General features: G+C 39.4%; 1 pseudogene; it reads left to right on the top strand.

Moving 5' to 3' along the window:
* LOC133644940 (transmembrane anterior posterior transformation protein 1 homolog) overlaps nucleotides 1–25,000 on the top strand; it is an 81,172-nt pseudogene that overhangs the window by 53,931 nt on the left and 2,241 nt on the right.

Here is a 25,000-nt window from a genome sequence, read left to right on the forward strand (position 1 = left end):
ATCATTACAGTGGATGTCAGGTGTGCATTGTTTACATTTAGACGCCGGTGAGCTACAGTGTGTAGTGAAGCATGTTTAGCTATTCCTCAGCCTGCAGGGATGCTACTTGTAAGAAACATACTTTATTTGTTGCCATGGAGACAAGGATTAGTGATTTAGAAGTAGCTAAAACTTCGGATGGTCTTTAGCCGCAAGCTAGCTAGCCATGTCTTAAAGCACTGCTTCCTGAGGGTGTTTCAGTGTTATAACTTCACCTTTATTGTTAGTTTTTAAGCCAAAATGCGTCCGTTCTCCATTTTCTGTCTACAAACTGTGTCTGCTTGTAAGTACTCTGTGTGTGTGCGCTGCCCAACATGCTCCTCTGCTCGTAAAACCAGCAATGTCACCGCGTGACTTCGACACGGGCGCGGGGGGACGGGGGGGGGGGGGGGGACGGGACTGGTACGTTTCAGAGACGGTATCGTACCGAAAATGATTCATTAGTATCGCGGTACGATACTAATACCGGTATACCATACAACAGGGGTGTCCAAACTTTTTCCACTGAGGGCCGCACACTGAAAATTCAAAGCAAGCGGGGGCCATTTTGATATTTTTTTATTTTAAAAACCAATACAATATATGTATAAAAAATATACATTAAGGCCTCCACTCAGGCTTGATCCCGGGGACCCCAGAGGGTTTTGGTCCAAAAAATATTTAAAATGTGTCATTATTCAGTATTATTATCTCTAGATCAACATTAGGTCTATCTGTCAATATAACGTTTTTAAAGATTTAAGTCGTATGCTCTTTTTGTCAAAGAAAAAACACAAAATATGCAATATTTTCACCCAATAAAATTTTTAAGAGGAATATTTCAGATTATATAATAATTGGAGCCTTAAAAAGGTCACTAACTCATAAAACCATTGATTTTAATTCATTATTATTTTTTGAGCAATGACACTTAAAAACAAATCACACAAAAATGATTGGGGAACCAAAAGGGTCCTACTCATTAAAGTGTTAAAAAATAAATCATACATTTTTTTTACTGTTTACTTTTAACACAATAATCTCGAGATCAACTTCAGATCTATCCGTCAATTATACGTTTTATTGTTGTTTATGCATTTTGTTCGTTTTAGGCCCTTCTTTAAATTTTTTTAAAAAAGCTAAATTTTTTATATGGCAAACACAAAATATGCAACATTTTCCCAAAAAAATATCTCAAAGTGCAATATTTAATGTGACGTAATTGAAGCCTTGGATAGGTCAATAATTCATAATAACATTGATTTTGATTCATTATTATTTTTTAAAGAAATAAACAGTCTGCATGGCAGCTTTGTGTGATTAGAGTAAACATTGCAACATTTTCTTCTTACATTTCACCTGTTTGGTCTTTCATACCACTTTTTATGTTTTTAATTTTTTTAATCGTATTTTAAAATGGGCCGTGGGGCCATTAAAAAATGACCTGCGGGCCACAAATGGCTTTGGACATCCCTGCCATACAACTATACATGTTACGTAGACCACAAGGAAGTCTTTTACATTTAGAAAAAAAAAAAAAAATAATATGACTCCTTTAATGCGCCTTATAATCCGGTGCACCTTTTATACGAAATAAAGATAGAAAATAGACCATTCATCGGCAGTGCGGCTTATATGGTCGGAAAAATACGGTGATTTTAAAAATATATATCATTTGACCGCACTAGTATTAATAAATCTGTCCACACAATAAGGTAGAATGTGGATTAGCTTTAATTAGAAGTAGAAATAAAGAGTGCACCACATGAATCTGACATTCTCGGTATTTACACTCATGGTTTTCTGCCAACTCATCACATTTCCATCCAAAATGCATACTGGTAATATTTCTGCATGTCTAACACACACACATAAGGTCACAAGTGTTAAATATTCAGCGAATGGGTTGAAAGTAACACAAAAAACTGCTGCGCTGGTGGTTGCTGTTAACCCGGTGCGGCTGTGAGGCGTCTCGTCCTCCGCAGGGAACGTAGCAGTACAAATGATTGATTGACAGCTCATCCGACAAGCGTGGCCTCCCCGCGCCACTCTGGCAGGCAGGCGCACAGTGCTTGACGGACAGACGCCGCCTGTTAGTGGAGTTGTTACCATCCTCCATTCTAGCCTTTTCTTCTCAGTGTTTTATTCTTCACCAGGTCTGTTTATCTCATGTTCACATGTTTACAATCCACCCAGCTCCCCATGAGCATCCGAACACATGGCATGGTGATGGCTCAAAACATACTGAAGTATCCATGTTTTTTGGAACACAAGGAGTGATACTGTGTCCCTTTTGTTGTGTGTGTCACTTTAAGAACAACTGTCATTAGACTGTAAAGCGCCAGACTGTGTTTATCAGGAAGCGCTTATTTCAGCACCCTCTGAAAGAAGTTAGATATCTTTTGATATCGGTTTTTGTTGCTCTAAACCAGGGGTCACCAACCTTTTTGAAACCAAGAGCTACTTCTTGGGTACTGATTAATGCGAAGGGCTACCAGTTTGATACACACTTAAATAAATTGCCAGAAATAGCCAATTTGCTCAATTTACCTTTAACTCTATGTTATTATTAATAATTAATGATATTTATCTTTGTGGAAACACTGATCATCTTAATGACTTCTCGCAATAAATATATATAGAAACAGATAAATATCAATATGCAACACTTTATTTTTATATTTTCTCCAAGTGCACATTTTTCAAATTGAACGTTTTCAAATGATCACTTCTAAGACAGTCTTGTGAAATCACAATATCCCATTTTAACTAGCTAGCCACTAACATTTTTTAACAAATCATGAATTACTTTGCACCATGTTTGTACAAATAATAACTCATGTAAAATACAAAAGTCAACTCTCAAATTTTTAAATAAATCATGTCACACTTTGAACTGGACACCAAATCTGTTATCTGTTTCTTTGTCAGTTAGTGGGAAGCCTGGCATTGCACGCTGTTAACTAGTGTGTTGTACTCTGGTGTGTAACTTGACACTGCAACTCTGAGTGAGTCTTGCAGATGTGCATCAGTGAGGCGTGTTCTGTGTTTGTTCTTGATGAAGTTCATTTCAGAAAAGGCTGATTCACAAAGATAAGTTGAACCAAACGGTTTAAAAGAGGAGAAAACACGCAAAAAATTAAAATTAAATTTTGAAACATAGTTTATCTTCAATTTCGACTCTTTAAAATTCAAAATTCAACCGAAAAAAAGAAAAGAAAAACTAGCTAATTCGAATCTTTTTGAAAAAATTAAAAAAAGAATTTATGGAACATCATTAGTAATTTTTCCTGATCAATATTAATTTTAGAATTTTGATGACTTGTTTTAAATGGGTTAAAATCCAATCTGCACTTTGTTAGAATATATAACAAATTGGACCAAGCTATATTTCTAACAAAGACAAATCATTATTTCTTCTACATTTTCCAGAACAAAAATTTTAAAAGAAATTCAAAAGACTTTGAAATAAGATTTTCTAGATTAGCCAAAATAATTTCTTTGAATTTTAATCATAATAAGTTTGAAGAAATAATATTTTTCGTTGAAAAAACAGAAGCTAAAATGAAGAATTAAATTAAAATGTATTTATTATTCTTTCCATTAAAAAAAATAAATTTACTTGAACATTGATTTAAATTGTCAGGAAAGAAGAGGAAGGAAATTAAAAGGTAAAAAGGTATATGTGTTTAAAAATCCTAAAATCATTTTTAAGGTTGTATTTTTTTCTCTAAAATTGTCTTTCTGAAAGTTATAAGAAGCAAAGTAAAAAAATAAATGAATTTATTTAAACGAGTGAAGACCAAGTCTTTAAAATATTTTCTTGGATTTTCAAATTCTATTTGAGTTTTGTCTCTCTTACAATTAAAAATGTCGAGCAAAGCGAGACCAGCTTGCTAGTAAATAAATAAAATTTAAGAATAGAGGCAACTCACTGGTAAGTAATGCTATTTGAGCTATTTTTAGAACAGGCCAGCGAGCGACTCATCTGGTCCTTACGGGCGACCTGGTGCCCGCGGGCACCGCGTTGGTGACCCCTGCTCTAAACAAAGGGTGTCCAAAGTGCAGCCCAGGGGCCATTTACAGCCCGTAGCTGTTTTTTTTATTGGCCCACAGCAAAATTGTTAACATTCTAATTCGGGCTGTCAAACAATTAACATGTAATTGCAATTAGAATAGAAAGTACTTTATTCATCCCTGGGGGAAATTCAGCACCACAGCTCGCTCACAATAAACACTTAGGTATTTTTTACATGTGAATAATATAAATGCAGTCTATTGTACAGCATTATTCACATGTGAATATTATAAATACAGTCAATTATGCAGCTTTATACAAATGTGAATAATATAAATACAGTCAATTATACAGCATTAGTCACATGTGAATAATATGAATACAGTCAATTATACAGCATTATTCACATGTGAATAATATAAATACAGTCAATTATACAGCATTATTCACATGTGAATAATATGAATACAGTCGATTATACGGCATTATTCACATGTGAATAATATAAATACAGTCAATTATACGGCATTATTCACATGTGAATAATATAAATACAGTCAATTATACGGAATTATTCACATTTGAATAATATAAATACAGTCAATTATACAGCATTATTCACATGTGAATAATATAAATGCAGTCTATTGTACAGCATTATTCACATGTGAATATTATAAATACAGTCAATTATGCAGCTTTATACAAATGTGAATAGTATAAATACAGTCAATTATACAGCATTATTCACATGTGAATAATATGAATACAGTCAATTATACAGCATTATTCACATGTGAATAATATAAATACAGTCAATTATACAGCATTATTCACATGTGAATAATATAATACAGTCAATTATACAGCATTATTCACATGTGAATAATATAAATACAGTCAATTATACGGCATTATTCACATGTGAATAATATAAATACAGTCAATTATACGGCATTATTCACATGTGAATAATATAAATACAGTCAATTATACGGCATTATTCACATGTGAATAATATAAATACAGTCAATTATACGGCATTATTCACATGTGAATAATATAAATACAGTCAATTATACAGCATTATTCACATGTGAATAATATAAATACAGTATATTATACATTCAAGTACAGTCAAAAAGGAACATATGCATTATACAGTCTGATGGCTGTCGGTAATCACTAAACAATACAAATTTTCATTACTTTTGTGTGTTAATAAATATGAATTGTTTTTGATCATGCACTCTCATGTTTATTGCAACATTTAAACATGAGCTGATTATGATAACTGCAGTCCAGTTGTTATATCTTCATCACTAGCAAGTATGACATCATGTTGCAAACACGTTAGATGACTGTAGTGTGTAGTTTGTTTATTTGTTGCGCCCTAAAAAGTGTTAATACTGTAGGTATTGTACTTATTACGCACCAGCTGTTTGATTGTAATGTGCATCTTAAGTTTTCATGAACAAATTTAGAGGTGCTGAAATGGTTGAAATTGCTAATGCTAAAAGGTAGCATTTCAATAGAAAGGGTAATGTATATTATTAGCATCAAGCTAGCGCATTTTTGGAAAAGTGGAGCCTAACTTGACTTGCGTTAGAGCATTTTTTGAGTCAATGTGTCAGTTGGCATTGCAAACGGGTGTGACGTCACGCAAATCCCAGGCACCGAAACACGACACCGTTGGATTTTACGTGAATTGGTGCCTGGTAGGACTGACGGGATTTGGTCGGTGCCATTCCAGCTGTAATCTGTGATATTTCTACCTGAATAAATGCTTCTGATATTGTGTACATGACATGTTGTACAAGTTAATGGTCTTCATATTGCTACATGACAATGATTTAACCTTCTCTATTAAATAATAAAATGTAATATTGAGGCTGCTAATCATTCTGTAATTAGGGACTCGAACAGAACATGCTATAAAATAATTTACACAATTATTTGTAGTTGTATCATCGGATTTGCGGTCTCATGCTTTGGTGAAGAGAGGGGCAGACATTTCTACCAATCACCACCTAGTGGTGATTGGTAGAAATGGTGGGGGAGGATGCCGCCAAACGCATAGTGAAGGTCTGCTGGGAACATCTGGCAGAGTCTCCTGTCAGAGAGCGTTTCAATTCCCACCTCCGGAAGAACTTTGAACATGTCACGAGGGAGGTGCTGGATATTGAGTCCGAGTAGACTCTTTTGTCGAGGCGGTCGTTCAGAGCTGCGGGCGCAAGGTGGTTGGTGCTCGTGATGGCGGTAATCCCAGAACCCGCAGGTCCAGTGGTGAGAGATGCCGTCAAGCTGAAGGAGGAGTCCTTTCGGGCCCTTTGGCTTATGGGACCCCGGAGGCAGCGGACAGGTACCAACAGGCCAAGCGGCACATGGCTTTAGTGGTTGCAGAGGCAAAAACTCGGGCATGGTAGGAGTTTGGCGAAGCCATGGAAAACGACTTCCGGGCGGCTTCGAAGCGATTCTGGACCACCATCTACCGCCTCAGGAGGGGTAAGCAGTGCACTGTCAACAGCGAATATGGTGGGGATGGTGTGCTGCTGACCTTGACTCAGAACGTTGTGGATCGGTGGAGGGAATACTTTGAAGACCTCCTCAATCCCGTCCAATCACGTCTTCTATGAGGAAGCAATGCATGGGGAATCTGTGGTGGGCTAAAGTTATCCGTAGTAGTAATATTAATAATGTTGCGATTATTTTGCGTAGTGCGCTTTAAATAATTTCGACCATATCTAGGAATTGATATGACGGGAATCTTCAGATTGTTTGCTTGGTGCTGCGATACACAGAAGTCGTCATAATTTGCCACCTCAGTAGAATGCATTTCCACCTCTGGCACAGTCACTGCAGAAAAAACATGATGTGAGTTGTGTATTATTCTAGTAGAAATGCTATGTGTGCGGGGATTTTCCAGTCTGCCGCTGGCTAGTTCTAGCTTAACTGACTCCTCACCCGGACTAACAGACACTGTAATTGCCTGTGATCGGGCTTGCTCTAGTGAAGTTAGTCAAGTGTGACTCAAACAATAATCTATGTTCCTAGTCAGGATGATGGCGCCTTCCTGGTTAGGGTGAAGGCCGTCCCTCATCAACAAGCCCGGTTTACCCCAGAAAGAGGGCCAATTATCAATAAACGTTAGTCCCTGTTGTCTACAAAAACTAGTCAGCCACTTGTTAAGCGAGACTAATCTGCTATACCTCTCATCATTGCCTCTCGCCGGCAGGGTGCCAGAGACAATTACTCGATGCCTGGACATCTTTTTAGCGAGATACAAGTTCTAGCTATGTTCCTCTGACTGTCTCATCCTAGTGTCATTGGAGCCAACGTATACAACTATGTTCACATAGCTAGTGATACGATTAGGCTGTCGTACGTGTTTACTAGGCCTGTTGCGAGTTAGCTCCCTAAGATTAGCTTCAATGTCAGGTGCTCTGGCCCCGGGAATACACTTAATTGTGGCTGGTTTGCTAAGTTTTTTGTTTCGGGTGATGGAGTCCCGTAAGACTAAAGTGTGGTGCCCGGTAGACTGGGGTGTAGGACTAGCTAAAGGGCTAATTCTATTATGCGTCTCTACCAGTTCACCGTTGCTTATAGGCCGCTTAGGGCCGCTATAAACTGGGCTAGTTAGCTCGCTACAGCTAACAATAGCACATGTGTCCGCAACGTCTAAAGTTACGAGATTACTCTGCTGTAACTGGCGGACACGGCCCTCTAGCAGAGCCAACCTATCCATGAGAACGGTGCACGAAGTGCAGGGAGCCATACTCACGGTATTTATTTCACCGAGTCAAGTTCTTGCTGTCTTCAGGGAAGTGGTTGCGACGTGTGGGAGCAGATTCTTTCAAACGGGCGCCATCTTTCTCCGCGCTAGCTTTGTTAGCTTAGCAGCTAGCTAGCTGAGAGAGGTGTGGTGAGACAGAGATCGGGTGATTTGCAAGTTAAATAAGACTACTAAGTATGTTTGGGAAGTTGTAAAGAAAGCTGTAAAACAATTAGAAGCACACAGATAGAACAATACTTAGCTTTTTCGCAACAGCGAGCTGTCACTCACTATCGACAACCTGCCGACCGTCTTTCATTTCTGTTGAGCTTTTATGTCATCTTACTTACTAAATCAGTCACTGTAACAATCTAAATGTTATCACTGCACCTTAATCCTAATCTGCACACGGAAGTGAAGCACCACACACCTCTTTTGACGCGCACAGCAGGTGTTTGCTGCAGGAATGTTGCCTCTTCTCACGGTGAAAAATAGTCCTTTCTTGTTGGGAAAACAACTTGCCATGGCTTTGAACCTGATATTTCCATAAGGTAGACTTTCTTTTGTCCATTTCTGCTCACTTGTGGTTCATCAGTAGCAAGTGAACTGCAGTTGAATTCCCCCGCTACGGCACGGCCCGAGTGTCAAAAAGGAAGTGTTTGCGTTAATCGGCAGTTAAAAAAAATTAGTGCCGTTTTTTTAAAATGTATAGTTAACGCGTTATTATTGCGTTAACTTTGACAGCCATATCATTAACATATATATTTGTGTTACGTAATGTTGTTTTGTTATTATTTTAAATTGTTGCTGCTTATTATTATTATTATATATATATATATTATATATTATTATTATTTTTTATTTATTTAGATATTTCTTCAATCCTTTTTAGTTACTTTTCTGTAAAAAAAAAAAAAAAAGATTGGTAAAAAGCATCAGCACCACCCACCTCTAGAACGACGTGCACAGCAGGCGTTTTGCTGCAGGGATGTCGTCTCTTCTCACAATGAAAAATACTCCTTTCTTGTCGGGAGTACAACCTGCCATGGCTTTGAACCTGATATTTCCATAATGTGCCCTTTTCTTTATCCATTTATGCTCGCTTGTGGCTCATCATTAGCAAGTGAACTGCAGCCAAGTTCCCCACCGCTACGTCACGGCCCGAGTGTCACAAAGGAAGTGTTCGCCTTAATCGTTCTTTAAAAAAATGAGTACCGTTATTGAAATTTATAGTTAATGCGTTTTCGCGTTAACTTTGACAGCTCTAATTCTAATATTAGCATGATAGTAACCAAATATTTGACCTGAGCGTCAAATATTGGCTATTTGAGAAATGCGACCTGTTAGCATGCTAACTATAGCAGGCTAGCTTTTTTTAGCTAATTTTATAGGTATACAAGAGAGTCATATTTTGGTACTTAATGGATGCTAACGTTACCATGCTAATCTTTTTCAACACATTTTTTAAGTATACATCACAGCGTAATATATTTTGGTACTTAATGCATGCTACAGTTAGTATTTTAGCATGCTAGCTTTTTTAAGCTAATTTATGTGTCATATATTTTGGTATCTCACTAATGCTCACTTTAAGTTATGCTATTGTTCGCAAGCGAGCTAGCTTTTTTAGCTCAGCAAAGACCGAACTGACTTGCCAACACACCATCTAGCTACTGCCATCTAATGTCTTGCAACTGTAATTGAAACTTAGAAATGTGATAATAAAACAAGATTTAATAACTGGAGAACTGCTGATTTTAGCCTATCGTTCACAATCATTATGAAGGTATCAAAAACACATCACAATGTTCGCTTTTTTTTTTTCAACATCTGTAATTATTGCTCACTGCAGACTTTATGAGAGCCAGCAAACAAAATATCACTTACTGTACAAGGTCTGCTGTCATTGCGAGGATGTTAATATATTCCCATTTAAATGAAGAATGACACATAATCCCCGCACAGAAATGGGAGGTGAAATTAAGTGTCTTTTCGTGTCGTTCTCGCCAGTTCTGGGTCTAAATTGGCTGTCAAAGTGTACCAACTTGTCGGAGTACGTCCTCATCTTTCTACTATCTAAGTGAGAGACCTTATTTATGATCTACAATAAAGTTTGACAAGCAAGGAAATGAGGAAGTAGCTGATCAGTCGATCATATCAACATAGGCACACAAGCTTGTGATCATGGCGCCGCTTTAAAATAGTTTGTCTGCGTTAGCACTTATAATAACAATATTGCTAATACTTTGTTAATGTTCAACTCATGAAATGTAAATTGAGTATTGTTGCCGTTTGTTGGATGTTTTTTTATTGGGTTTTATGGGTGGTATAAAAAACAGTGTTCCCCATAAACTGCCAAGATACCTGTGGCGGTGGGGGCGTGGCTATGGGCGTGGTCACCATGACATCATCGAGTAATTTGCATAATTTACTACAATATGATTTTCTCTAAAAAGGCTCAAAAAATGTATACTTACTAATTAATAATAACAGTTTTGTTTTAAACGTCCATCCATCCATCCATCCATTTTACAATATAATTACAACACTTTATGTACATATTTATATACAGATTTGAACAATAAGTTATTCACTGAAATATATTTATTAATTGTGGTTCTTACAAAAAATATATCTTATAAAATATAAAAGCTAAAATGTCTCTTAAAGCTCTGCCCCTTTAATTAGTGCATGCTAAATAATTTAACTTTGGCCTACTACTACAACCATATTATTTACCAGCAACATAAAGTGAAACAGAGGCAGAGGTGTCCTGCCACAGTCAGTAACAAATAAAAAGAAAACAGTAGTGGTCAAATACAAATAAGGCAACAAGAGAAGTATCCTACACTTCTCTTTTGTAAAGTAAATCTGAACAGCCTATATGGGCATCTACATCAACTATATGATTTGCCTGAGAAGCTGGACAGGACAAAAAAAAAATTGTTTTAAATTTTTTATTTGTGGCGGATGTAATTATTTCGTGGCGGGCCACCACAAATAAATGAATGTGTGGGAAACACTGGAAAACCTCCCATTGTCTCTGCTGTAAGCAGATTTATTTGTGTTTTACTAGTTAAAATGCATTTAAAAAATACATCCGTCATCATGTCTATCAAAATAATTGTAAACGATAGGCAAAATTCCCCAAAAAAGATGTAATAACTGGGCAAGGGTTATCATAATCAGCTTCAAACAAAAATGAGATTTTAATATCAAAAACAATATTTATTAACACACAAATGTACCGAAAAATTGGTATCGTTGAGTGCCAATATTGATTCCCAGGTACCGGGAATCGGTACGGTATTGGTTTGAATGTGAACGATACCCATCCATACCTGATGTCGTATCATTACATGCACAGTTTTACTTTTATTATCACATATTTTTTAATTAATCATCAAATTGGGATGATTGAGATGTTTTTTTCTGTGAAAAAGGTGAGGAAAAGCACAAAAGGGCGTGGTAAAAAACTTTTCCCCCAAAATCTGAAAATTTGTGGACTTAATAATTTTAGTATTATTTTAAATATTCTGAATTTTACTAACAGCATTACAATAATTACCATATTTTCCGGACTATAAGGCGCACTTAAAATCCTCCCCCCCCCAAAAACTCGACAGTGCGCCTTATAACCCGGTGCACCTAATGTACGGAATAAGTCTGGTCGTGCTTACCGACCTCGAAGCTATTTTATTTCGTACATGGTGAAATGATAAGTGTGACCAGCGGATGGCAGTCACACATAAGAGATACGTGTAAACTGCGATATGACGGCAGTCACACATAAGAGATATGTGTAGACTGCAAAATGACTCAAGTAAACACCACCAACATTTTATATGTTCCATTGAAAATAGAGAACATTACACAAGGCACTCAAAAATCTATGGTAAGCTATGAAGCCGCACCGCTTGATGGATTGTACTGTGCTTCAACATAGGAGTATTATTATGGGGTGTGTATAAGGTAAGACATGTTATCTGGCGTTTTGTTTTACAATATTATGCAAAAGCAACTTTTCTTACCTTCTGGTACCCGCTGATCTGTATACGGGATCTGCATAAGTCCTGAAAAATTGCGCGCATCCGCCTTTGTAGTCCGTGGTGACACCGTTCTTCTTTTTCTCTATCTTCTTGTTATGTGACATTCATCCTCCACTGTTGCCATTTCTAATATAAAGTAGTGTAAAGTTCTTACTTATATCTGTCAGTAAACTCGCCATGAAAGCACTAAAACATACCGGTGTAGTGAGTTTACGTTATTCACCCAAGAAACTTTAGTTATTAGAGAGTTCCGGTCGGACGGTTTTTCGCGGGGCACATTTCGGGCGTTGTTGTTGCACTCGTGAGCCACGGATGAGGAGATGCTGCTCCGTTATTGATTGAAGTAAAGTCTGAATGTCATTAAAACAGTTAGCGCCATCTTTTGACACTTCTTCCACTCCCGTCCTTGCACGCTACACCGCTACAACAAAGATGACGGGGGGAAGACGCTGTCGAAGGTGCGACACGTAAATAAGACCGCCGACAAAACGGCGCATCCTGAAGAGACTGTCAGAAAGTGACTTGAAGATGATGTGTAAAACATCATCTATGCAACATTTTGAGCAAAGAACCACCATTACATGTTATGTAGACCAGTGTTTTTCAACCTGTTTTTTAGGCAAGGCACATTTAAAAAAAAAAAAAAAAATACGGAGGCACACCACCGGCAGAAAACGTTAAAAAATGAAACTCCACCAGGTTGTCGTGCCTTATTTTGAGTTTGTTGTTGTTTCCTGTGTGTATTGCTTTAGTTCCTGTCTTGCGCTGTTGTTTTGGTGACCCTTCCTGTTTTGTTGGTGTTCTCCTGTAGCAGCTTCACGCCTTCCTTTGAGCGCTATTGCCCGCCCCTGCTTTGTTTTCGCAATCAAGACTATTTAAGTTGCGCGTACGCTATCCTTCTTTGAGGGGACATTGTTGATTGTCATGTGATGTACGGATGTGGATGCCGTCTTTGCTCCACTTGCTGTAAGTTTTTGCTGTCGTCCAGCATTCCGTTTTTGGTGACTTTGTAGCCAGTTCAGTTTTACTTTTGTTTTACATAGCCATCCCTATGCTTCAGTGCCTTTTCCTAGCGGGACTTGCCTTTTGTTGATTTTTGGTTTAAAGACCTACTGAAAGCCACTACTACCGAAAAAGCCTTTGGAGGATGACATATGCGCGTGACGTAGCCAGGGGAACAGAGGTATGCCTTCCCCATTGAATACAATACAAAAAAAACCTCTGTTTTCATTTCATAATTCCACAGTATTCTGGACATCTGTGTTGGTGAATCTTTTGCAATTTGTTTAATGAACAATGGAGGCTGCAAAGTAGAACGTTGTAGGTGGGATCGGTGTATTAGCGGCTGGCTGTAGCAACACAACAAGGACTACTTACTTGGATAGCAGACACCTAGCCGATGCTAGCCGCCCACCGCACGGATGATCGGGTGAAGTCCTTCGTCGCGCCGTCGATCGCTGGAACGCAGGTGAGCACGGGTGTTGATGAGCAGATGAGGGCTGGCTGGCGTAGGTGGAGCGCTAATGTTTTTATCATAGCTCTGTGAGGTCCGGTTGCTAAGTTGCTCAGTTAGCCTTAGCGTCGTTAGCAACAGCATTGTTAAGCTTTGCCAGGCTGATATCTATTAACCGTGTAGTTACATGTACATGGTTTAATAGTATTGTTGATCTTCTGTCTATCCTTCCAGTCAGGGATTTATTTATTTTGTTCCTATCTGCATTTGAGACAGATGCTATCACATTAGCTCATGCTAAAGAGCTTCGTCGATGTATTGTCGTGGAGATAAAAGTCACTGTGAATGTCCATTTCGCGTTCTCGACTCTCATTTTCAAGAGGATATAGTATCCGAGGTGGTTTAAAATACAAATCCGTGATCCACAATAGAAAAAGGAGAGAGTGTGGAATCCAATGAGCCAGCTTGTACCTAAGTTACGGTCAGAGCGAAAAAAAATATGTATTTCACTGCATTCTAGTACGTCACTCTAACGTTCCTCATCCACAAATCTTTCATCCTCGCTCAAATTAATGGGGTAATCATCGCTTTCTCGGTCCGAATAGCTCTAGCTGCGTTGAAAACAATAGGAAAATATGAGGGAGTGAACAACTGACAACGTCACGCTACTTCAGGGGCAAGGCGTTTTCTTATCAGAGACCAAAAGTTGCGAACTTTATCGACGTTGTTCTATACTAAATCCTTTCAGCAAAAATATGGCAATATGGCAAAATGATCAAGTATGACACATAAAATGGATCTGCTATCCCCGTTTAAATAAAAAAAAATGTCATTTCAGTAGGCCTTTAAGCGTTACTTTTCTTTTTACCTGCACGCTGTCTCCCGCTGTGCTCTGCCTATTGGGATCCCGACAAACCATCCTCGTCGCGTTCCGACTTCTACAAAGCAATGAACTACCTGCTGCCACCTACTGGTATGGAGTATTACATGGTTACCCTGACAAGCTCTACACAGCACATTATTATGATTATTGATTTGCAAAAAATATTTTTTGGACCAATTAGGTGAAGTCGCATAATTTCCCACGGCACAGTGGTGGAAAATCACTGATGTAGGCCACAAGGAAGTCTTTTACATTTAGAAAAAAAATTAAAATATGACTCCTTTAATGCGCCTTATAATCCGGTGCGCCTTATATATGAAAAAAGATCGGAAATAGACCATTCATCGGCAGTGCGCCTTATAATCCGGTGCGCCCTATGGTCCGGAAAATACAGTAATTAGAATGTTGTTTGAAGCATCCTGTTGTGGAGTGTACATGAAGTGCATAATAGTGTATATAAAGTGCATGTGTGTGTGTGTGTGTCTAGAGCACTTGTGGGTGTTGATCCCTGATGTCTTCATGGTCCTCACCTCCGAGGTGGCCGTGGACGTCATCAAGCACGCCTTCATCACCAAGTTCAACGACATCACAGCAGATGTAAGTGCTAATGTCGTGGCCTCTCACTCCTCATCCTCTCATGTCCTTGCGCTGTCTTCCAGGTTTACAGTGAATACAGAGCCAGTTTGGCGTTTGATTTGGTCAGTAGTCGACAGAAGAACGTAAGCGAGCAGCAGTTGTTATTAATATTCATTATTATTATTACAGTTTGTTGTATTGAAGTGCTGTGGAACTGTGCAGGCTTACACGGACTACAGTGACTCAGTGGCTCGCAGGATGGGCTTCATCCCGCTGCCGTTGGCCGTCCTGGTAAGACGCAAAAAAGTCAACACCATCGGCCTTCAAGTACCAGAATGTCAACACCTTTTATGTTTGAACAGCTCATCCGCGTTGTCATGAGCTCGGTGAAGGTGCGAGGAGCTCTGTCATGCACCTGCGTGCTCCTCTTTTATCTCGGGTAAGACTCTCCAACACATCAGTAAGCTTTAAGCACTGGTTCTGATTCTTTCGAAACGTCCTCGTTCAATTAGCCACGCACGTCCATGTGACACATGACTCCACTTCCTTCAGTTTCTCTCATGCTTTATTGCTAAGTGTCTTTAAAAAAAAACTACTTTTGATGTTAAAAAGTTACCTGCAATAAGTACAACATGGACTGCAAAGACAATATACTTAAAGTTTGAACTGAGAAACTTCATTTTTTGCAAATATTAGCTCATTTGGAATTTGATGCCTGCAGCATGTTTCAAAAAAAGCTGGCGCAAGTGGCAAAACAGACAGAGTGTTGAGGAATGCTCATCAAATACTTATTTGGAACATCCAACAGGTGAACAGTCTAATTGGGAACACAGTGTTTCCCACACATTCATTTATTTGAAATAATTACGTCCGCCACAAATAGATTATTTATTTTTTTATAATTTTTTTTTTTTTTTTTGGTCCTGTCCAGCTTCTCAGGCAAATCATATAGTTGATGTAGATGCCCATATCGGCTGTTCAGATTTACTTTACAGAAGAGAAGTGTAGGATACTTCTCTTGTTGCCTTATTTGTATTTGACCACTACTGTTTTCTGTTTATTTGTTACTGACTGTGGCAGGACACCTCTGCCTCTGTTTCACTTTATGTTGCTGGTAAATAATATGGTTGTAGTAGTAGGCTAAAGTTAAATTATTTAGTATGCACTAATTAAAGGGGCAGAGCTTCAAGAGACATTTTAGCTTTTATATTTTATAAGATATATTTTTTGTAAGAACCACAATTAATAAATATATTTCAGTGAATAACTTATTGTTCAAATCTCTATATAAATATGTACTTAAAGTGTTGTAATTATATTGTAAAATGAATGGACGGATGGATGGATGGACGTTTAAAACAAAACTGTTATTATTAATTAGTAAGTATACATTTTTTGAGCCTTTTTAGAGAAAATCATATCATTGTTGTAAATTATGCAAATTACTCGATGATGTCATGGTGACCACGCCCATAACCACGCCCCCACCACCACAGGTATCTTGGCAGTTTATGGGAAACACTGGAACAGGTAGGAGCCATGATTAGGTATAAAAGCAGCTTCCATAAAATGCTCAGTCGTTCACAAACAAGGATGGGGCGAGGGTCACCACTTTGTCAAAAAATGCCTGAGCAAATTGTTTAAGAACGACATTTCTCAACCAGCTATTGCAAGGAATTTAGGGATTTCACCATCTACGCTCCGTAATATCATCAAAAGGTTCAGAGAATTACGGACCTTGGATCCCTCAGGCGGTACTGCATCAAAAAGTGACATCAGTGTGTAAAGGATATCACCTCATGGAACACTTCAGAAAACCACTGTCAGTATCTACAGTTGGTCGCTACATCTGTAAGTGCAAGTTAAAACTCTACTTTTCAAAGCCACAGCCATTTATCAACAACACCCAGAAACACCGCTGGCTTTGCTGGATCCGAGCTAATCTAAGATGGACTGATGCAAAGTGGAAATGTGTTCTGTGGTCTGACGAGTCCACATTTCAAATTGTTTTTGGAAACTGTGGACGTTGTGTCCTCCGGACCAAAGAGGAAAATAACCATCCAGACTGTTTGTAGGCGCAAAGTGTGAAAGCCAGCATCTGTGATGGTATGGGCGTGTATTAGTGCCCAAGGCATGGGTAACTTACACAACCGTGAAGGACATACGGGTTTTGGAGCAACATATGTTGCCATCCAAGCAACGTTACCATGGACGCCCCTGCTTATTTCAGCAAGACAATGCCAAGCCACGTGTTACAACAGCGTGGCTTCATAGTAAAAGAGTGCGGGTACTGGACAGTTTACAGAGCGCCGTTTTGCAGTTTTTTTCCTGTGACACTGGACCACTATGACCTTTTTCCCCCTTCAGAGGCACATTTTCTACGGCGGCATCTCTTCCTCCCGACACCCAGACGCAAGACACGTAAATGGACGCATTTACGCCAGCTTTAATGAATTGCAATATAGTTCCTTGTGTTTGTAAAGTGTCGCGGAGCAACACACACACACACACACTATCATCTACACACACACACACTGTCATGTACACGCACACACTGAGCGTTACATAAGCATTGTGTCCTCACGCTCACCCTGGGCTGAAAATCTGCGCTCATTGGTCGTATCCCATCGGGCTGGCGCCATTGAAGACTTCCCCTCAGGGTGAAGAATACAATGTTGTCATCTCCAGTGCCATCGCTACACATCCCCCTTCTGCTTTTAAAAATAGCCCGCCTGCCGTGCCTCGGCAACAGTTCACTGACATACACATCGCTCCTCACGCCTAATCAACATGCAGCCACATTTGTCCGTCTGTGTCTCATCACTCTCGGCACCGACGCCACGTTTGAACCGGACCGGAGCGCTCCTTGTCTGACACACTTGTAGATCTGCTGAAGGACCTAAATACCCAGACGGATTCTTCATCATGGGATTTAGCTGTTTGTACACACCGTTAAGTCCAAAACTATTTGGATACTGTACCTTTAATTTCACTGACGTACACAATAACAAAAACAATTATCAAAAATCTGTAAATTTGCTGGAATGTTAATGCTGTATCGTGGAAATACATGTTCTACGACGTAAGTGCATCATTCACAAACATTGAGGAAATGTAAAAAAAAATAATAATAATAATAAATTAAACAAATATATGTTTTGGATCTGCACTAGTAATAGTCATGTACCATGTTGTAAGTAATGTAATATTTATATTATACAAATAACATGTAAGTAATGTTGTAGTAATAGTGATATTATACAAGTAACATGTTGTAAGTAATGTAGTACAAACCCCGTTTCCATATGAGTTGGGAAATGGTGTTAGATGTAAATATAAACGGAATACAATGATTTGCAAATCCTTTTCAACCCATATTCAATTGAATGCAGTACAAAGACAAGATATTTGATGTTCAAACTCATAAACTTTATTTTTTTTGCAAATAATAGTTAACTTAGAATTTCATGGCTGCAACACGTGCTAAAGTAGTTGGGAAAGGGCATGTTCACCACTGTGTTACGTGGCCTTTCCTTTTAACAACACTCAGTAAAGGTTTGGGAACTGAGGAGACACATTTTTGAAGCTTTTCAGGTGGAATTCTTTCCCATTCTTGCTTGATGTACAGCTTAAGTTGTTCAACAGTCCGGGGGTCTCCCTTGTGCTATTTTAGGCTTCATAATGCACCACACATTTTCAATGGGAGACAGGTCTGGACTACAGGCAGGCCAGTCTAGTACCCGCACTCTTTTACTATGAAGCCACGTGGCTCGGCATTGTCTTGCTGAAATAAGCAGGGGCGTCCATGGTAACGTTGCTTGGATGGCAACATATGTTGCTCCAAAAGCAGTATGTACCTTTCAGCATTAATGGTGCCTTCACAGATGTGTAAGTTACCCATGTCTTGGGCACTAATACACCCCCATACCATCACACATGCTGCCTTTTACACTTTGCGCCTATAACAATTCGGATGGATCTTTTCCTCTTTGGTCCGAAAGGCACGACATCCACAGTTTCCAAAAACAATTTGAAAAGTGGACTCGTCAGACCACAGAGCACTTTTCCACTTTGTATCAGTCCATCTTAGATGAGCTCAGGCCCACCGAAGCCGACGGCGATTCTGGGTGTTGTTGATAAACGGTTTTCGCCTCGCATAGGAGAGTTTTAACTTGCACTTACATATGTAGCGACCAACTGTAGTTACTGACAGTGGGTTTCTGAAGTGTTCCTGAGCCCATGTGGTGATATCCTTTACACACTGATGTCGCTTGTTGATGCAGTACAGCCTGAGGGATGGAAGGTCACGGGCTTAGCTGCTTACGTGCAGTGATTTCTCCAGATTCTCTGAACCCTTTGATGATATTACGGAGCGTAGATGGTGAAATCCCTAAATTCCTTGCAATAGCTGGTTGAGAAAGGTTTTTCTTAAACTGTTCAACAATTTGCTCAGGCATTTGTTGACAAAGTGGTGACCCTCGCCCCATCCTTGATTGTGAACGACTGAGCATTTCATGGAATCAACTTTTATACCCAATCATGGCACCCACCTGTTCCCAATTTGCCTGCTCACCTGTGGGATGTTCCAAATAAGTGTTTGATGAGCATTCCTCAACTTTATCAGTATTTATTGCCACCTTTCCCAACTTCTTTGTCACGTGTTGCTGGCATCAAATTCTAAAGTTAATGATTATTTGGGGGAAAAAAAAATGTTTATGAGTTTGAACATCAAATATGTTGTCTTTGTAGCATATTCAACTGAATATGGGTTGAAAATGATTTGCAAATCATTGTATTCCGTTTATATTTACATCTAACACAATTTCCCAACTCATATGGAAACAGGGTTTGTAGTAATAGTGATATTATACAACTAACATGTAAGTAATGTAATATTAATAGTGATATTATACAAGTAACATGGTGGAAGTAATGTAATATTAATAGTGATATAGTACAAGTAAGGTGGTGTAAGTAATATAGTAGTACTAGTGATATTGTACATTAGTGTTAATGAATGAGGTGCTGACTTGGTTGCCATGGTGATGTTGATGTGTGCAGACTGGTCACACTGAAGGTGCTGAACAGCATTGTGCTGCTGGGGAAGTCCTGTGTTTACGTCAAGAGGGCCAACATGGAGGGCAAGTTGTTCCAGAAGAAGCAGACCACCTCCGCTAAGACCTCCAGCAGAGCAAGTCCAACAGTCTCAGGTGACCACAACTTGACGCCATTAAGGTTTACTTAGACACACCCCTTTTAAACGCTTACAGCCAAAATCCCCCGAGTTCTTCTCCCCCCGCCTTCACTACTGAGCAGGAGCTTTGAGTTCACTTCCTGTCAGCCTGCTAAGCCAAACCCAACTCCTCCGCTATCTGCATTCCCAGAAATGAGCCCGTTGCCACACACTATGATCTTTTGGAACAACATGTCTAGTCTCCTGCTTAGTAGTACCTCTTTCAACCTGCAACCTCGCCAGGCACGCTAACCCCGCTTAGCGCTGTGCGTCAGACTTAAACTGACGCACAATTACCCTTCTTTGTCTTGAAAACATCTGCATTCACACACCACATGATGCTCCATGTGCTATGGCTTTTGGGTCTGCAGGGCAGACATGAGCAATGACAAGTTGTTGGTTCCACCTTTCAGCCATATACTTTTACTCCAACGTCTTAGAACACTTGTCATCAAGTTTTTATTACACAAACTAAACATGCACAAAAATTATTTATTCATTTATTTATTTATTTAATTATTTATTTATTATTTATTATTATTTATATGTGTATTGTTATTTATTTATTTATTATTATTATTTATTTATTTATTATTTATTTATTTATTTATGTATTTATTTATTTATTACACAAACTAAACATGCACAAAAAAAAAATTCAGTCGATATCGATAACTTCCTGCTTCTTAAGACTGATACGGATAAGTTCCTGCTTTTTCGGAACGATACCAATAACTTATTTACTACCGTATTTTCCGGACTATAAGGCACACTTAAAATCCTTTTTTATCTCCTCAAAACTCGACAGTGTGCCTAATGTGCAGAATAATTCTGGTTGTGCTTACCGACCTCAAATCTATTTTATTTGGTACATGGTGTAATGATAAGTGTGACCAGTAGACGGCAGTCACACATAAGAGATACGTGTAGACTGCAATATGATGGCAGTCACACATAAGAGAGACGTGTAGACTGCAATATGATGGCAGTCACACATAAGAGATGCATGTAGACTGCAATAGGATGGCAGTCACACACAAGAGATACGTGTAGACTGCAATATGATGGCAGTCACACATAAGAGATACGTGTAGACTGCAATATGATGGCAGTCACACATAAGAGATGCGTGTAGACTGCAAGATGATGGCAGTCACACAAGAGATACGTGTAGACTGCAAGATGATGGCAGTCACACATAAGAGATGCGTGTAGACTGCAAGATGATGGCAGTCACACAAGAGATACGTGTAGACTGGAAGATGATGGCAGTCACACATAAGATATACGTGTAGACTGCAACATGATGGCAGTCACACATAAGAGATAAGTGTAGACTGCAATATGATGGCAGTCACACATAAGAGATACATGTAGACTGCAATAAGATGGCAGCCACACATAAGAGAGACGTGTAGACTGCAATATGATGGCAGACACACATAAGAGATACGTGTAGACTGCAATATGATGGCAGTCACACATAAGAGATACGTGTAGACTGCAATATGATGGCAGTCACACATAAGAGATACATGTAGACTACAATATGATGGCAGTCACACATAAGAGATGCGTGTAGACTGCAATATGATGGCAGTCACACATAAGAGATGCGTGTAGACTGCAACATGATGGCAGTCACACATAAGAGATGCGTGTAGACTGCAATATGATGGCAGTCACACATAAGAGATGCGTGTAGACTGCAATATGATGGCAGTCACACATAAGAGATGCGTGTAGACTGCAATATGATGGCAGTCACATAGAGATACGTGTAGACTGCAATATGATGGCAGTCACACATAAGAGATACGTGTAGACTGCAATATGATGGCAGTCACACATAAGAGATACGTGTAGACTGCAATATGATGGCAGTCACACATAAGAGATACGTGTAGACTGCAATATGATGGCAGTCACACATAAAAGATACATGAAGACTGCAATATGATGGCAGTCACACATAAGATATACATGTAGACTGCAATATGATGGCAGTCACACATAAAAGATACATGTAGACTGCAATAAGATGGCAGTCACACATAAGAGAGACATGTAGACTGCAATATGATGGCAGTCACACATAAGAGTTACGTGTAGACTGCAATGTGATGGCAGTCACACATAAGATATACGTGTAGACTGCAATATGATGGCAGTCACACATAAGAGATACATGTAGACTGCAATATGATGGCAGTCACACATAAGATATACGTGTAGACTGCAATATGATGGCAGTCACACATAAGAGATACATGTAGACTGCAATATGATGGCAGTCACACATAAGAGAGACGTGTAGACTGCAATTTGATGGCAGTCACACATAAGAGATACGTGTAGACTGCAATATGATGGCAGTCACACATGAGAGATACATGTAGACTGCAATATGATGGCAGTCACACATAATATATATGTGTAGACTGCAATATGATGACAGTCACACATAAGAGAGACATGTAGACTGCAATATGATGGCAGTCACATAAGAGAGACGTGTAGACTGCAATATGATGGCAGTCACACATAAGAGAGACGTGTAGACTGCAATATGATGGCAGTCACACATAAGAGAGACGTGTAGACTGCAATTTGATGGCAGTCACACATAAGAGAGACGTGTAGACTGCAATATGATGGCAGTCACACATAAGAGATGCATGTAGACTGCAATGTGATGGCAGTCACACATAATAGATATGTGTAGACTGCAATGTGATGGCAGTCACACATAAGAGATACGTGTAGACTGCAATACTCAGACCTGCTGATCTGTATTTGGTTGAGTTTTTCCTTGCCTTGATATGGGATCTGAGTCGAGGATGTTGTTGTGGCTTGTGCAGCCCTTTGGGACACTTGTGATTTAGGGCTATATAAATGTACTTTGATTGATTAATTGATTTTGGGATCTGCATAAGTCCTGAAAAATTGCGCGTGTCCACCTTTGTAGTCTGTGAGGACACCGTAGTCGATAAGCTTCTTTTTTGTCTCTATCTTCTTCTTATGTGACATTCATCCTCCACTGTTGCCATTTCTAATATAAAATAGCGTAAAGTTCTTACTTATATCTGTCAGTAAACTCGCCATGAAAGCACTAAAACATACCGGTGTAGTGAGTTTACATTATTCACCCAAAGAACTTTAGTTATTGGAGAGTTCCGGTCGGACGTTTTTTCACGGGACACATTTCGGGCGTTGTTGTTGCACTAGTGAGCCACGGATGAGGAGATGCTGCTCCGTTATTGATTGAAGTAAAGTGTGAATGTCATTAAAACAGTTAGCGCCATCTAGTAAAAAAAAAAATAATAATAATAACATTTTTTTTTTTTTTTTTTGTCATAAAGAAATACAATCATGTGTGCTTACGGACTGTATCCCTGCAGACTGTATTGATTTATATTGATATATAATGTATATATTGTGTTTTTTATGTTGATTTAATTTTAAAAAAAAATATAAATTTAAAAAAAAATTGTCATAAAGAAATACAATCATGTGTGCTTACGGACTGTATCCCTGCAGACTGTATTGATTTATATTGATATATAATGTATATATTGTGTTTTTTATGTTGATTTAATTTTAAAAAAATAAAAAAATAAATAAAAAAATTGTCATAAAGAAATACAATCATGTGTGCTTACGGACTGTATCCCTGCAGACTGCATTGATTTATATTGATATATAATGTATATATTGTGTTTTTTATGTTGATTTAATTTAAAAAAAAAAAAATTATTATTATTATTTTTTTTTTTAATTTCTTGTGCGGTCCACGGACCGGTACCGGGCCGGTACTGGGCCGTGGCCTGGTGGTTGGGGACCACTGATGTAGACCACAAGGAAGTCTTTTACATTTAGAAAATAATCATAATAATAATATGACTCCTTTAATGCGCCTTATAATCCGGTGCGCCTTATATATGAAAAAAGATCAAAAATAGACCATTCGTTGGCAGTGGGCTTTATAATCCGGTGCGTCCTATGGTCCAAAAAACAACTCCCAATATCGCTTATCAGCCTCCTTTACTAATAATCGGTATTGATCCTGAAGAAATCATATTGGTGGATGTGTACTTCAGACTAAGAAGGGGTTGATATGTCCGTCAATCATTTAGTTGATGAATGTTTTCTTCTTCCCAGGTGAATCTAAGGTGAAACCGTCTACACCCTGCGCCCCTTCTTCCTCCTCCTCTGTGACCGCGCAGCCAACGCCAAGGTCGGACTTCCCCTCGCCGCCATCTGACCCCTCCCCGACGGCGCCGCCTCCGGCTGCGGCACCTGCCCCCGAGCTGCCGGCTCCGCCCCTCCCCAAGGAGGAGGAGGAGGAGGAGGAGGAGGGGGCGACGGCCGAGCTCAAGCCCAGACCTCCTAAGAAGGACCTGCTGGAGATCGACCGCTTCACCATCTGTGGCAACCGCATCGACTGAGCGCTTATTGACAGTAAGTACGTTGTCACGCCCTCCCCGCCTTCCTCTGACAAGTTCCCTGGCAGGAACCTTTGAGCGAGACGATAACGGTGGAGTCGCACCACAAACTGGAGTGTGAGCGTGCAGGTGTGAGGTCGTGGAGAAAGTGAAAGTGAAAGTGAGAGCACACCAGCACTTCCTGTCAGAGCAGCACAAATACTCCACATCTCCAAGGTACGACAGTGCAGAACTCCACCTGACACACAACAGGTACACCACCTTACCTGCAAACATGTGAAGCACCGCCGGCTGTAGATCTTTCCACCTTCTTTACAAAATGGACAAAAGTCTTGGGACAATGAAGGCACACTCGACGACCGTACGCCTCTTTTCCGCCGCCAAGTGCACAAAAGCAGGCCAATGAGGTACGACGGGCGTGGAAGAAATACACAAATATTCCCCACAAACTCATGACTGCATCTTCTCAGAGGAAGCTTGTAAGTGCTTGTAAGTCTCCACTCCCTGGCAGGAGAAGGCGTCCCAATACTTTTGGCCCTAGTGTTTTCTCTAA

The sequence above is a fragment of the Entelurus aequoreus genome, linkage group LG28 (genome assembly GCF_033978785.1).
Source record: "Entelurus aequoreus isolate RoL-2023_Sb linkage group LG28, RoL_Eaeq_v1.1, whole genome shotgun sequence".
NCBI classification, from domain to species: domain Eukaryota; kingdom Metazoa; phylum Chordata; class Actinopteri; order Syngnathiformes; family Syngnathidae; genus Entelurus; species Entelurus aequoreus.